General features: G+C 40.7%; 1 protein-coding gene across 2 annotated transcripts in view; it reads left to right on the forward strand.

Annotated features, from left to right (window-relative positions):
• The window catches only part of NRIP1 (nuclear receptor interacting protein 1), a 138551-nt gene that overhangs the window by 39374 nt on the left and 84794 nt on the right, over nucleotides 1-14383 (forward strand). For both annotated transcript variants that reach the window (XM_040054660.2, XM_040054661.2), the window contains exon 2: nucleotides 4199-4324. The gene's annotated coding sequence lies outside the window, so the exon portion shown is untranslated. The remainder of the gene's footprint in view (nucleotides 1-4198; nucleotides 4325-14383) is intronic.

The raw sequence follows: 14383 nt of genomic DNA on the forward strand, positions 1-14383 counted from the left end.
CGTGTGACTGCGGGGCCGTGTTCCAGGGTGGAGGTGATGAGGAATGCGTAATGTCTACCTTATCATGGGGAGGCTCCTCAAGGAGGAGAAAGTCACAGCTTGCTGGATATACAGAGGGAAATAATCAGGTGTAACGTAGTTGTAGCTGCTCTGTGCCAGCTGTTCCGCAGGTCATAGCAGGGCTGAAGTACTCTCAGCCAAAAGGTAGTAACAGAAGAAAATTAATTGTGTCATTTTGTGTCAGTCCACTCTATGCAAAGAATGCAAGTCAAACTCTGGGATTGGATGGATGGTGATGCTGACAAATCAGTGCCCTGAAGGTGTGTGGGGGGGTAAACAAATACATCCAGATGAGAAAAGTCATGAACTTCCCTTAGGGTACAGCGGGAGCCGACCATCCTCATCCAGTCGCTTCTGAGTCCAGCTGGTCCAGCCTCATGCAAGGGACTGCTTTGATATCGCTTCACTTGGTTTATTCTTTACCCACCTGACTTGCTAGACTAGTTGGAAATTTCCTTTTTTGTGTCATACTGTTAATGAAAATGAAAGAAAACTGGGTCAGGTGTGTGTGAGGGTGTCTCCCCCATCACATAGAAGGGAAATAATGGGAGAGAAAAAAGTTCACCAGAGAGGCATGGAAGGAAATTCATGTTGAAAAGATAGTGGTGATGAAAAATAGGAAGAGTGTGACTGTGATCTCTCTGTGGATAATTTATTTCTAACAGGTTGTAACAAATATTATATTTCCAAATATTTATTTTATTATAGTTGCAGATGAAGAATTGTTCAGTACGCCTCTACTTTCTTAAGGTTCTTATGCTGTTCCATATTTTTATGACAGCACAGATATGATGGAGCATTACCAGGATCTTCCAGTACTTTTCTGTCACTTGGTTTTGTTACAGTAAATGCATACAGGCATCTTGAGCTTTTACTGTTGGTACAAAATTATTAAAGCATCCTAGGTGGCCTCTTTCTTGAGGTTTTCATTTGATGTTTAGGTAGGTTTCTGTTCCTGATCAAAGATTTATTTGAGTGAAGGACAGGGCATAAAAGTCTTCTCTTCTAATTTGCTGGTCTGCGCGTGTTAGCATATTTTATGATGAAATACACAGAAACCAAGCACTGACACTGCCCCAAAGTAAAACTGGTAGCAAAAAGCTGTACAACTATAAAACTCATGACACTGTCGTGAAGTATGGCTTTTTAGTGCGGATGGGTTGGCACTTCTCTACTGTATCATCTTTCTGGCTGATTTATTAAGTAAGGTTGAATGTGGCTGTGGGCTGAATTACTATAGGTACCATCTCAAAAAGTGATCTCTGAAAAGATAGGCCTCAGAACATTGTCTGATTTCTGTATTTAGCTCTGGTTATTAGAACTGATCACCCAGAAGAGAGCACACAGTAAATATCCACACAGCGAGTATTCAGAAGGTGCGTAAAGTCTTAAATTGATTTTTTTTTCTTCTTTTTGTACTCTTTAACATTTCATATATTCCTATCAAGTTGAGTGGTGGGTTTTATTTTCTGGGCATAGGAAGGTGGGGAAAAAACCCTCTCACCATGCTTTAAAGCCTCATTAACAAAGAACTTTACTCAAGGAGGAGATGTTAATAAGTAATGAAACAAAAGCTCTTTTATGGAGATTAAATGTCCATGTGTCAAAGTACAAAGTTCGTGTTGCAAAGTGCAGCTGTTCCCCTGCTCACAGCCCCAAAGCCTGGGTTCAGAGTCTGCCAGTTTTCCTGTCATGGAGCTGACCGGGGCAAGGTCCTGCTGAGGTTCAGAGGTCAGTGGCTGAAGCCTTGCTGGCCCCGTGGCCCTGCTGTCTGACACGTTGGGATAAGCAACTTAAGATTATAAGTACAACCAACAAAAACTTCCCGTTGCCTTTTCTGATGTGTCAGATTTCATTAAAGGGGGAACGTTTTGGAAGGAGTCACTGAAGTGTTTAAAAATAATGTGCTGCATAATGGAGTGACCTCATCAAACCCCTCTGAGGGAGCAGACTAGGAAAATGATGCATGTGGGAAGTAGTGCCTGTGTGCGTTCTCCTTCCTCCTGAGATGTATTTAAATGAGGAAAAATGAACAGCTAATTCTATATATCCAAAGAGATGAAATAACTCTTTTAAAAAAAGAAACAAGAAAGAAAAAAAATGCTAGTCCCTGTGTTCCTTTTGTGTCACAGTAACGGTGTTCCACACCATGGGGGTGAAGAGAACTTAATAAGTCTGGATATCCTGCTTTCAAATCCTCCTTTTTCACCTCCTTCAGAGGATTTTTCGAAGCTAACCCCAACTTTCTTATTCATAAGGGCTGAAAACCCCACCTGTGCAGCTTTTTTGATTAGCTGTGGTCATATCAAAGGCTGCTGTACCCAAGCACAGACCCTGAGTGAGAATGGAGACTGACAGCTGAGAGCAAAGGCTGGTGCAAACACCCTTGGAGGAATTTATATTTCAGGCAATGCTGTAGCTGTATTACAGATAGAGAAAAGTTTCCTATCTGTTGCCACATCCTTTATCATGGAAAGGATGATAAGCCATGGGTGGTAAACCGAGTCATCAGTGCTCAGTGCCCGCAGCATGCCGCAGGTCTGAGTAGATTGCTGTCCTCTCACCTCACCAAAAGGAACATGCATGTTCAGAAAACTTTCTCAGACAGCAGAAGTCTGCCCCCATTGTATCACAGCTGCTATATGTCTGGGGCCAGTAAATTTAATTATTGAGAGCCACGATTAAAACCAGGGCTCGCAGAAGGACTGTGGTAGCCAAACACGTGAGTACTGGACCAGAAGATTTGTGTGTTTAGAAATGATGATTTTTTCTTTCCTGCAAACATTCGTGAGTCCACAAAACACCAGAGGAGCCTTTCTCTGAAGAGTTAGTCCTGTGCTTTTGTTACTACTTTAGGTATGACCTTCCTCTTCTAAGCAATGTATTTAAGAAACTAACAAGAACCTTACAGTGAACACTCCAGATCACAGCTTGTGAGGACTTGGAAGAGAGCATGAGCTACTCAGTGCTTGAAAAGAAGTGGGGGGAAAAAAAGCAGTCTGCCAAGGTTCACAGATCCAAAATAGTGCATTATAATGGCTGAGCCCTTCCTGAGGGAATGCTGAGAGATAACAGCAGCTGCACCTGTGATGTTCCATCCCTGTCCTGGACTGCAGAAAGTCAGGAATATTAGGGAGTTTTATTCCTGCTACTCTTTGCTGTCTGCATGCAACCACCACAGCAAACAGACCAAGTCATTGAGACATTGTTGAAAACGGTGACTGTGGCAGGGCACATCCGTAATCCGTTCATTTGGTCTGCACTGATGCAAATCCTTGACATAGCAGCAGTGGTGAGTAACATTTTATGATGCTCCCACTGCTGAAGTTCCACCCGAGTCTCTGGCCTCTCTTTGCTAGGCTGATTGTAACTGGCCTTGGAATCTTTGTTTCCTAAGAAACTCTGACTGTCACTACACTCCCCAGCACTTCTGGCAACTGAAAATACACAAAAGGTGGGGAGAAGACGATAAAGTTAACAGCTATTTAATGTGTACATTGCTTGCTGCACTGATAAAAGTCCTTCAGGTGATAGAGCTCTTCTGGGTGGTGACTATGGATTTGCCTTGGCTTGCCTCATCTGAAAAGACCCTGTCAGGCCATTACTACTGTATGGAGTGGGATTCCTTCATTCTTTTCTGTTGGCATTGACCACATATTAATAATAGTATATTATTAATAAGGGGAAGGTATAATGGAAGGAAGGAGGAGAGTGCCTATAGCCCTGCTGTTAGTGAGGTGTCATGGGCCAGGGTAGTAGGCTGAAGTTCAGGTACATAGTCCAAATCAAGCAAAACAGGAACTGGGACTGGGTTTGCAAGGTAGCAACTATGCTGGTTGCTGGCTCCACTGAAGTAGATAAGTGAATGTGTGCATCTCCCTCTTCCCTTCCCCTCATCCCATTTTCATCATAGTCTTGTGTGCCTGTGTCACCTGGCTTCAGTTAGAAATACAAGAATAAACAGGAAAATTACTTGCAGGTAAATTTTTGTTTTCAGTTTTCATCTTCTTTACTTCTTCTCCCTCACTCTCTCTCTCTCTCTCTCTTTTTTTTTTTTTTCCTCCCCTTCCCTTTTTGCTTTAATTTTTTTGCCTGAGTGTACCTGCTTTTGTTTAAAGCTGCCTATTTTCTTTCTCAGCAGATAGTTTGAGAACCATCCAACCTGTTGCCTGCCTGAACCAAGAACCAGATCCTAGAGAAGGACTGTGCCATAATAGTTGGTTGCAGATCTACTGCGATCCTAATGTTGAGAGAGATCTAACAGGTAAGTAAAAGTTGGAATTTATTCAAGGTGTTGAAACTCTTAAAAAGAAGACTGTTATTGCCCCTTATGAAAAAAAGTAGCCAGAAAATTGTGTATGTATGCAAATATGACTTACAGGATATTTTTTAATCTGGGCTCTAGTATCTTTCCACTAAGAATCTGTGCTTGTGAAATGCTTTCTTCTGTTTACATACTCCCCAGTCCCTGTTTCAAACCCCTCCAGGTAAGGCTATCAGAAAAGCCCTCCCGTCTAGCTTCCTCCTTCAGAACTTTCTTTTCTGCGTGTCTTCTTCATTCAGTCTTGACCACACTGGCTGGGTAGAGTAAGAGGCCTGTCTGCAGCTACAATCTTACTGCTTTATTCTCCTAGGGTAGTTAAGGCAAACTTTTCACTACCAATTGCATCTTCCTAATGGAGGTTGTAATATATCAGCAAGAAGGTGCTTGTAGAGGTACTAAGAGTGCTCTCCGAAGCAAATTGACATTCATAATTTGGTGTCATATTCAGTAAATCTATTTGCACTCTAGGACTTTGGCAATTAAAAAAAAAAATCCTATTTCAAATAAAATACAAAGTACCCGGGGTAAATGTTAAAATTAGAAGAGGATTCTGAGTAGCTCACTACTTTATATGTTGGTAATAAGGAAACAAGTACACATTAGATGAGTTGCACACATTGTTACAAAATTAGAAGGAAAGAGTGGACTAAAATGAAGTTTTTTTATAGGTCTACATATATTTACTATGTAAGGACTTTGACAAACTTCTTCAAATAGTTGTTCAAACAGTAATGTTTGTTTCCTCATATTCAGGTGTAAGTCTTTCCCTGGCAAGAAGCTCAGGTTTTTGCACTTCAGTCGTAGAGCGTGGACTGTAAAATATTGATTGAAAATTAGCTTTTCTAAGAAAAGAAAAATGAGTAAAATAACCAAATTTGTTTACAACATGTAAATTATGATAGAAGTCATATGATATATGCTATGAGAAAGGTTTGAGTCTCCTATTAAAGAACTCTGTTGGTTTGGGTCTTCCTGTCTGACATGAGATTTTATACAAAAATCCAGATTTGTATTGCTCCTCTGTTAAGAGGAGGGTTCTGCGTGATCTCTCTGTTGGGTGTCTGGCTGCTGGTTTGCCGCAGTTAAGGGTGGACATCAGTGGTTTATCGTGAAGATGCTGGTTTTAAAATTCAGAGTTGAGATTGTGGTAGAAGCTTATGGTTTACTGCACTCTCAGTTCTCAGACCCAAGTCTCAATAAACTGCCACCTATGGTGGGAGGGATTTAAATATTTAATGATGTTTTGACTGGAAAATGAATGAATGTAGAAGGATCTTCTAGAGTTAACATTGAATTAATTTCTCACCAGTGTTACTTTTAGCTTGCTCTTCCTTTCTCTGAGTCACTCTCACACTCTGGGAGTGATCCTTTGTTCCCGCTCTTGTTCCCCGAAGTGCTCCCTGCCTGCCTATCAGCACGGATACATAGTTTTCATCTGCGGAGAATTTTCTAACTTTTTAGTCATAACTGCAAATTTATGTGCTCAGTTCAACTCGATGAATTGCATGACAAATCTGCAGCGAGGCAGACGCCATCGGGGAGACAGAGAGGCTGCCCGTCTGTCTTGCCAAGTATCTCAGCAATCCTGGGACAGCAGCAGCTCCCTAATGCGACAATGAGCCGTGTTGACTTTTTGATATATTCGGGTACAAAGTTCCCACTGAAGATTTTCCTTCCCGAGCGATCATTTGACGCAGCCGGGTATCTCCACCGTGCTTCCATATCTGCTGGAGAGGGAGAGGGAGGGGAAAACATCAGGGCATTTCAGTGCCTTATCAGCCGCGCTGGTGGGTGGTGTGAAGACCAAGGAGGAGCAAGTGTGCTCCTCACAGACTCCAAGGTGTGTGCCTGCATGTGCAGCCTATTTTCCATAACTCAGCAAAATGTTCACTAGTTTACATTAATTGAACTTATACACATAGGCTGTTTAGAGATATTTATTTTTAATTCAAAACCCTGTGCTATTTTTTATGCTGGATGTATAGCATCACCATGCATTTATTTTCTGTGCTGACAAGCAGAACTTGTTTCCTTGTGAGCAGATGAATTGTTTACTTTTCAGACAAAATACGAACATACTCTTTGGAATTATATTATAGCGTGAACTTGTCTGTCTGAGAGACTTGTAGGTACACATTACACAAACAACAGGTGTTCAAATTCATTGCTACAGCCAAAATAGCATTTTCTGGAATATATATTAAAAATTCTGAGAATGCCAGAAGGACCTGAAAATGTGTCCACTTTTTTTATTCACGTCCATTTTGATAGCTCAGATACATGGATTTTTAAGTAACGGTGAAATTGTTCAGACTTATTCGGTTTCAGAAGAAGTGGAGACAAGATAAAATAATTGGTTATCTTCAGTTAGGTGTTAAGATGTTCTTTTTTCTTTTTCCAGGAAAGATCCTTGAATTAAAAACAAGTTGATTTTCTATGGATTTCATCTGAGCCACAAGCTTTAGGTCAATGAGACTTTGATTTCTTTTTCAAAATGCCAAATCAATTTATGTGAGGAACAGAGCTTAATTTTTCTTTTCAGTCTCAAGTTTTCTATTTTTTTAGGTGTTTTCTGAAGGGACTCCTGTAGTCTGGAATATTGGTGATACAGGGCTTGCTTACTTTGACTAGCACCAGTAGTCAGTCACTGCTTGTGCACGTAGTGAAATGAAGAGAGGAAAAAAGTTGGAACAACAGCTTATGATATTGGCCACCCAGCTTCCTTGTAATATAATGGTGATAGCAAAGAGACTCCTGAATCTTACAAAGCTTCACATCTCTGTGCAACTCAGCAGGTGCCTCTGGATACAGTCATTAGACCCAGCTTCTTCTTTAAAGTGGTGTTGATGTTTTCACAAAACTAAGCAGATATCAGTCCCTGAAACACTAACTGTATGGAAAAGGGATGGATGGATTTAAATGTATTCCTTCCCTTTGAATATTGTAAATGTAGATTTCACATAAGGATGATAAAACAGTGTTGCAGTTTACGTAACTTGTCTCTAAGTGTTGGATTTTTCTTTTCTGCATTTATGCTCCCCTTTTTTCCCCTTCTTTGTCGTCGACTTTTATGGCAAGGAGCTAATGCAAAGATGGTTTTGATAAACACATCCTGTGTATCTTAAGCATCAGCTCAGTGAATCTTCCTTTGAGCAGCAAATCCATTCCAATACTCAGGATTTTAGCCAGGGCCACAGGGCAGAACTCTTATGTTGAACCAAAAAAAAAAAAAAAAAAAAAAAAAAGCCAAGGAACTTTTAATGATCCAGCAGAGATGATAGGACCTTGGCATATGAAAAACCCTGATGCAGTAAATCAAAGCAGGCTGTCTTGAGTGTAGTAATATTTCTATGCTAATAAATTAGTGTCATAAGTGATTTGTCAATAAGACGTAGAATATGCTATGAGGGAAGTCAGACAATATTTTTCTTTCCCATAGAAAAATGGGGTGAGGTCATTGCAAAATCCTCAGCATGATTTTTTCCTAAGAATTATGTGGGTGCTCTGACCCACCACCCAATATTTGTGTGTTTAAATTCTTATGTGCCTAAGATAGCCTTATATACCTAAGCAAGGTAGATGAAGATGGGCTGAAAGAACTGGGGCCTCTGGAGAAGAGGGGCCTCTGGGGAGTGTTTTAGCACTAAAAGGTGGCCTATAGGGAAGATGGAGATGGACTTTTTAGCAGGGCTTTTTGTGATAGGACAAGATGTACTGCTCTTAAACTGAAAGAGGGTAGAGAGAAACTAGAGGTAAGAGAGAAATTCTGTATGATGAGGGTGGTGAAACACTGTTACAGATTGCCCAGGGAGGTGGTAGATGCCCCATCCCTGGAAGTTGATCAAGGTCAGGTTGGATGGAGCTCTGAGCAACCTGGTTGAGTTGAAGATGTCCCTGCTCGCTGCAGCAGGTTGGACTAGATGGCCTCCAACCCAAACCATTCTACTTATCTTCTGATCTGTCACACCAGGCCCTGTTGCACACAACTCTCCTCCACTGCTGCTTCATGCATACACAATTGTAGGTAGAAGTCCAGTCTGACTGTTTGGCACCTCTCTCTCCAGTGATACTACAAGAAACCCTTAGGAAGGTCACAGAATTATCAAATTTCTAAGGAGCCATACTCTGATATCTTTGTTTTGATTCATTCCTGCTTTCAACAGATTTGGAAGTTGCATCTTAGTACAAAATTTAAGTGTTAAGTAGATGTAATTCCTCTGGAACTTGCTGGGTTGGCTGCAGCAGAGCTGTAAGCCTTCCATGGATCTACCAAAACAAGTGTGATACTGAGAAAAGAGTTTCTGTCTTTCTCAACATCCAGAGAGTTTTGGAGGCTGGAAGGCTGGTTTATTTGCCATGATTTTCGGGTAAAATTTGCTAATCTGTGATAAGACCTTCTTCCGTAGTATTAAATCAGGGTCTCTGCAGTTTGGACCAGAGCATATCAGCCATGGCTCAGGAGAAGGTTTCCGAGGTGGAGCCCCGGTGTATCCTCTCACACATCACAGTGTATATTTTCAGAACCACCTCTGCACTGTGCCCTGTGGTTGCACTTTCTTCTTGTGGGTTTCTGATTTCAGGTCGTGATTCCTGGGCAGATGCTTATTCCTATCTCTGGCTGCTGACCCTTGGTTTGACTTTCTGCTTCCTGGTTTTTGGCCATGAACATTCGGCTCATTTCCCAGCTCTGGACACAGGCCCTAACCTTTGGGCTGGGTAGCCCATGCTCCAGTTTGTAATCCTAGACAGCCACCAGGTCATCTGTAGTAGATAGTATTCTAATTTACTCAATAACAAATGAAATCTAGCGGCAAACTAGCAAATAAATTTGGGTGTTGGGTTTTTTTAAAATTATGACAAATGCAGCTATTTATTTGTAAACTTGTCTTCTATTGTATTTTGTTAGATTGTGAAATGTGAGCTTCTACTTTCCATTAGTTATCATATTGTGCCTAATGGCCATTCTTTCTTAGGGAGAATATTGCTGTGTCTGAGCCAGTGGAGGGGGTGAGCAGAACTGTTAGCATATATGAACGTTTCAAATTGCTGGCCACAAGTTCAATAAATTAGACTGGAAAAGGCAACAGTGTTAGAACTCCCATTTCATTTCTGTGTAACATGTTATAAACATTGTTGATATACTGTATGCGTGGTCTGCTTTTTTTTTAATGGGAGTTCATAATGTCATTCTAGCGCACATGACATAAGAGTGTAAACACACTCAAAATGCAGTCACTCAGACCCATAAGAGTGTCGTGACTGAAACTTGATGAAAATATGAGTTACAAAGTTCACAAAGTATGAAGATAAATTTCCAGAAAGAGGAAGAATTGAAACTTATAATGTGTGTTAATGTTCGGGTGGAAGAAGGGTCAGGTTGCTTTGGCAGGAGAATAAATGGATAAGGAGTACAAAGCTGAGTTGTAAAATGAACTGAAGATGATACTTAACCAGTTGCAAGTCATATGGTATAGACAATAATGTGAATCTGAGTGAAAAGAAAAGTGCTTTTATATGTGGTATATAAGTTACGCTGTTTATACAAAAAATGCTGTAGCATAGGAATTTATATATATTATATATATGTGTGTGTGGTTCAACAGAAAATAAAAGTCACAAGATCTAGGCAAATTTTATTTAATTTTGCCCAACAAAAATTCAGAGAGAAAATATGCCATGCTGATGCAGTGTATTTGCTTTGTAGTATTTTGATGGAATTAGGTATCTAAAATCAAAGTAATAAGTAATCCATCTGTCCTGTTTCTATGTAAAAATGTATTACAGTCTAGGAAATATGTGCTATTTAGCTCTACCTTAAAGGTAAGTTATGTTATATTCTGCTGTTCACGGCTGTTCCATAGAAATGTGAACTTGCCTTAATTTTAGAGCTTAAATCAAGACCCATCAATATGAAAACACTTAGATTAACTTTTTTATTAAATTATACAAACTTCCTTGCTAAACCCATCTCCTTCTGCCCTTTTACTAGAGGAACTGTCCTTTACTAGAATAGTTTTCCTGTAGATGGGTTTCTGAAGCAAGCTAGCTCCAATAAGGGGTAGCAAGATGTTCATGGGATTTAGCTAACAGTGAATTGAGACTCTTTTGCCTAGTAGAAGTGAAGAGGATGGTGGAAGCAGCAAGTTTAGTGCACTACTTTGGTGTGTTCCAAATTCGCCCCGTGCATTAATATGACTTCACATACTTTTGTTAAGCTATCAGTTCAGAGAATGAAATAAAGCAAGTACCTCCTTCAATTTGTTGTTCAGTTAAAATCTGTTAGTGTAAAAAACTACAGCAGAGCAGCAGGGCATAGTTTTTTTATCTAAACTAACTAAACTTTTTACGTGGTTTCAAGCTCTTTAACAACTGCCTGTGAACTTGTATGATATTCACCATGTATAATGGCTTTTTTTTTTCCCTTCCAAATGAATTAAAAATGGAAAGTACTTCCAGTACTTCTTGGTAAGTACAAAGAAGTCAGATCCCTTGGTACCACAGAGGTCTTTTCTTCATTAGAGGCAGGTAGTTTCCATTATTCATATTTGGTACCATTTCATTTAAAGTCCCACCATTACTTAAAAAGCAAGATATTAATGAGAGATGTTACTGGAGTGCTGTCTTTTAATTTGATATTGTTCGATCCAGCTGTTTTAAAATTTCTAAGAATAAAGCTTCCATTACCTTATAGTCGATAAGGTTTTTATAGGCAAGAACATCTAATTCTTGTCTGGTTTCCCTTGATAGCCAATTGCATTTCTTAAATCTTCACCATTTACTTTTGCATTGCTTTAAATAATTTCTCTGATTCCTTGATATCCATGCATTGCAAATAGTTATATAGAGAGGTTTTCCATACCATCCCCATCCACTTATCTGGTGAGTAGACAAGTAATACATACTTAGTACTTTTAATTTTACCTCATAAATCAATCATTGTAGCTCTAAAATCAGTTACATTTTTTCTTAAACCATCATTCAGTACAATTAATCCATTATGTGTGTCTGTGAATAATAGATTAATTGTGTGGTTTAAATTCATAAACAGTGTTACACGATTAACTTCATAAAATTGCTCACATTCAAAATCGTGTAGCTACAATTTCTATAATGGTAGCTAAAAGACAACAGCACTAAGCCAGGCATTGTCACTTTGTATTGCCACTGGTAAAGCAGAGGCCTCTTAAATGAGCAATTATGACAGAGAGAAAGTGTATTCCTTGTTACAGATTCATTCTTTTAAATTTTTTCTCAAAAGTTTTCATCTTGTTTTGTATCGCTGTGCGCTAATGGTTTAAGACATGATTACTTCAGGTGATGACTTTATTAATATAAAGAAATACTACTGAAGATTTTTTAAAACTTTTTTTTAAAAAATATTTTTTTCATTGTGTTTTATCCTCTATCAGGTTGTTAAAAAAAAAAAAAATATTTTTCTCTTTTGCCTTTGGCAAACACTTTTTTCTTGGGATGAGATGAACAATGAACATCAGAATCTACAAGAAGAGAGTAGGCAATTCAAAACCAAAAGGAAGCGCATTTTTATGTTGATAATTGTTTATTCCAAGTTTGAAGACTAAACTGAGATGCAGATTCCATAGGCCAGCCAGCAGCGAAGGCATTTCTGTTGTATTACGGCATTTAGATAAGGTAGAGAAAGTGGTGAAATAGGCATGTCACATCTGGGAAACTGAGGCGGGAGAAGCGGTGAGAATCTGTCCGGTATTACGGAATTTGGCAGGAGAATCGGGAGTGTGAGGCCCTGCCTTCCTTTTGAACCGATCTACACGGGCGTACTTATTCTATAATCTGCTTTTATGCTCTTCCCTATTTAATCTTCCCCTCTCACCAATTTTCAGTAGTACGTCTCCGCAGAGAACCCCGGCGTTAAGGAAGGTTTCTGCCGACGACCCCTGAGGTTTTATAGCAGCGCTGTATAATCCTCACACGGGAGGTACTCGGCGTTAAAATGGTGCAAATTAGCACTGGAAGTGACCGATTCCAGCGCGGGGAAGGAGGGTTTGCAGTCTCCCCTTGCCGCCCTGCCACGGCTCAGGTCGGCAGCAGCCGCTCCTTACATAATGTCACATATGTCACATACGTCCCGCCAGATTGCCCGCTCCCGCCGGGGCAGGGAGCTCCGCGCACGGCGGCCCCGGAGCGCCTGCTGCTCCCACGGCGGGGAGAATCCCGGGGGTCCCGCTGGGATTTGCCCACCGGGCTCTGGGAAAGGGAGCCTCGGGCCCAGGCTCTGCGCCTCCGGGCGTGTGCCGGTGCCAAGCGCAGGGAGGGGGAGATGCTGGCAGCCCTCGCCCACCTCCCTCCCCACGCCTGGCTCCCGGAGGGCAGCTGCTGGCTCTGCTCCCCTTTTTCACAGCCTCTCCTGCTCATTTCTCCCCGTCATTCCTCTCTGACTAACGGGTGAGTTAGCACTGCCCTTCTGTCACCTGGATATTGGCACACAGGGGCTGCGTGGTCAAAATCAGTGTCTCAGCCATTCTTAGCCTCTGCCGCATAAAAATAAACTGCGGAGGAAGTTATCCCATGGCCTATAGTCGTGGCATAGAAATGCACTCAAATGAAAGCCCAGGCATGGAATGAAAGGATTTGGTACCCTGCTACTCGAAGTAAACCACAGCCGGTAGCTCTTTCGCGTGCAGCACCAGTTACTGCACGTGTTAGTTGTTTAAATTGAAGATTCCACCACTGCTGAATTGCACCACATGTGCAACTCCAAATCTGCTACAGTTCCAGGTTTATAAAACAGCATTATAGGGAATATAGGCCTATTAATTTTGCAGTCTAATTTCTGATTAGATTTTACAGCACCTCTGACGAACTGCAGAGATTTTACCCATTAAAAATGATGACGAGCCAGTTCTGTCGTTTTAAGCAGAGTTAAAGCCAATATTGCCAAGTGTGATAATATCTTATGAAAAAAGTTAGCCAACTCTTCTCTCTCTCTCTCACACACACACATATATAAAAATTAAAATAACCCAGCACTTTGTTATTTCTCTATAGTAGAAGGGCCCTTACCAAGAGAGTGGGGTGTTACCTGTTAGCGCAGTCAAGAGCCTGTGTGTCTGACAGCTGACATCAACAGAAATTCTCCATTCAGGCTGAGCAGGTTAAGTAATGTTTCCTAGCACAGCTGTGTAATGTGCCTGTTGGTAATTAAAAGAGTCTCCTAGAGCTGGTTAAGGAAAAGCATAAAGTGAAGCATTTTCTATCAGAAAATAGTACTGTAAAGAATTAAAATCTGTACAATAAGTATGCCTTGTATTAGAAGAAACTTATCATGCTTTTAAAGAGGAAGAAGAAATCCAGCGCTGAAACAGTCTGTTCTTGGCTTATTTTAGACTCAGACTTAAATAAACACCCCCAACACCAAAAATGGAAGGGTTGCAACATGAAAATAAAACTTCTCTTTTCTATAATGTAAATTTTAAATTTGTGGAAGGGACTTATTCTGATTTGACACAATGCCAGATTCTGAAGCCAGACACAAAATGACATTCTCACTTGGGATATGACTTTCCATTTGCATTTGTAGATGCAAGGTACGTTTTTTAGCCCTGATTTGTTACACTAATCCTGTTGACTTCACTTGAAAAGAATGGCACGTTTCCCACTAACTTTATTAGTGGCAGGATTGGGCCTTGATGCAATACCTCATGTCACAGCAGCCAAACTTGTTGCCAATAGTCTGTCTCAAGGGAGGAGATTTCCAGTAACTGCTCCCTGAGAACTATTCTAAAAACGCAGCTTTTTTCTGTCCAGCCATTGGGATAACGATATACTCCATCCCTAAAGAGAGGGGCATTGACGGAGCTGCATTGATGGCACCAGAGGTCCCTGCTGGCTTGCTCGCTAAACAGAACTGGCAACTGACTCTGAAGATAAAAGTTCTTGACGGTTTTCCAAGCTGGTGGAATGGAGCTGAGTGACACTTAGAAATAAATAGAGGAGGGAATAGTATGATCTTGAATGACAGAG

The sequence above is a fragment of the Hirundo rustica genome, chromosome 2, assembly GCF_015227805.2.
Source record: "Hirundo rustica isolate bHirRus1 chromosome 2, bHirRus1.pri.v3, whole genome shotgun sequence".
Classification (NCBI taxonomy): Eukaryota; Metazoa; Chordata; class Aves; order Passeriformes; family Hirundinidae; genus Hirundo; species Hirundo rustica.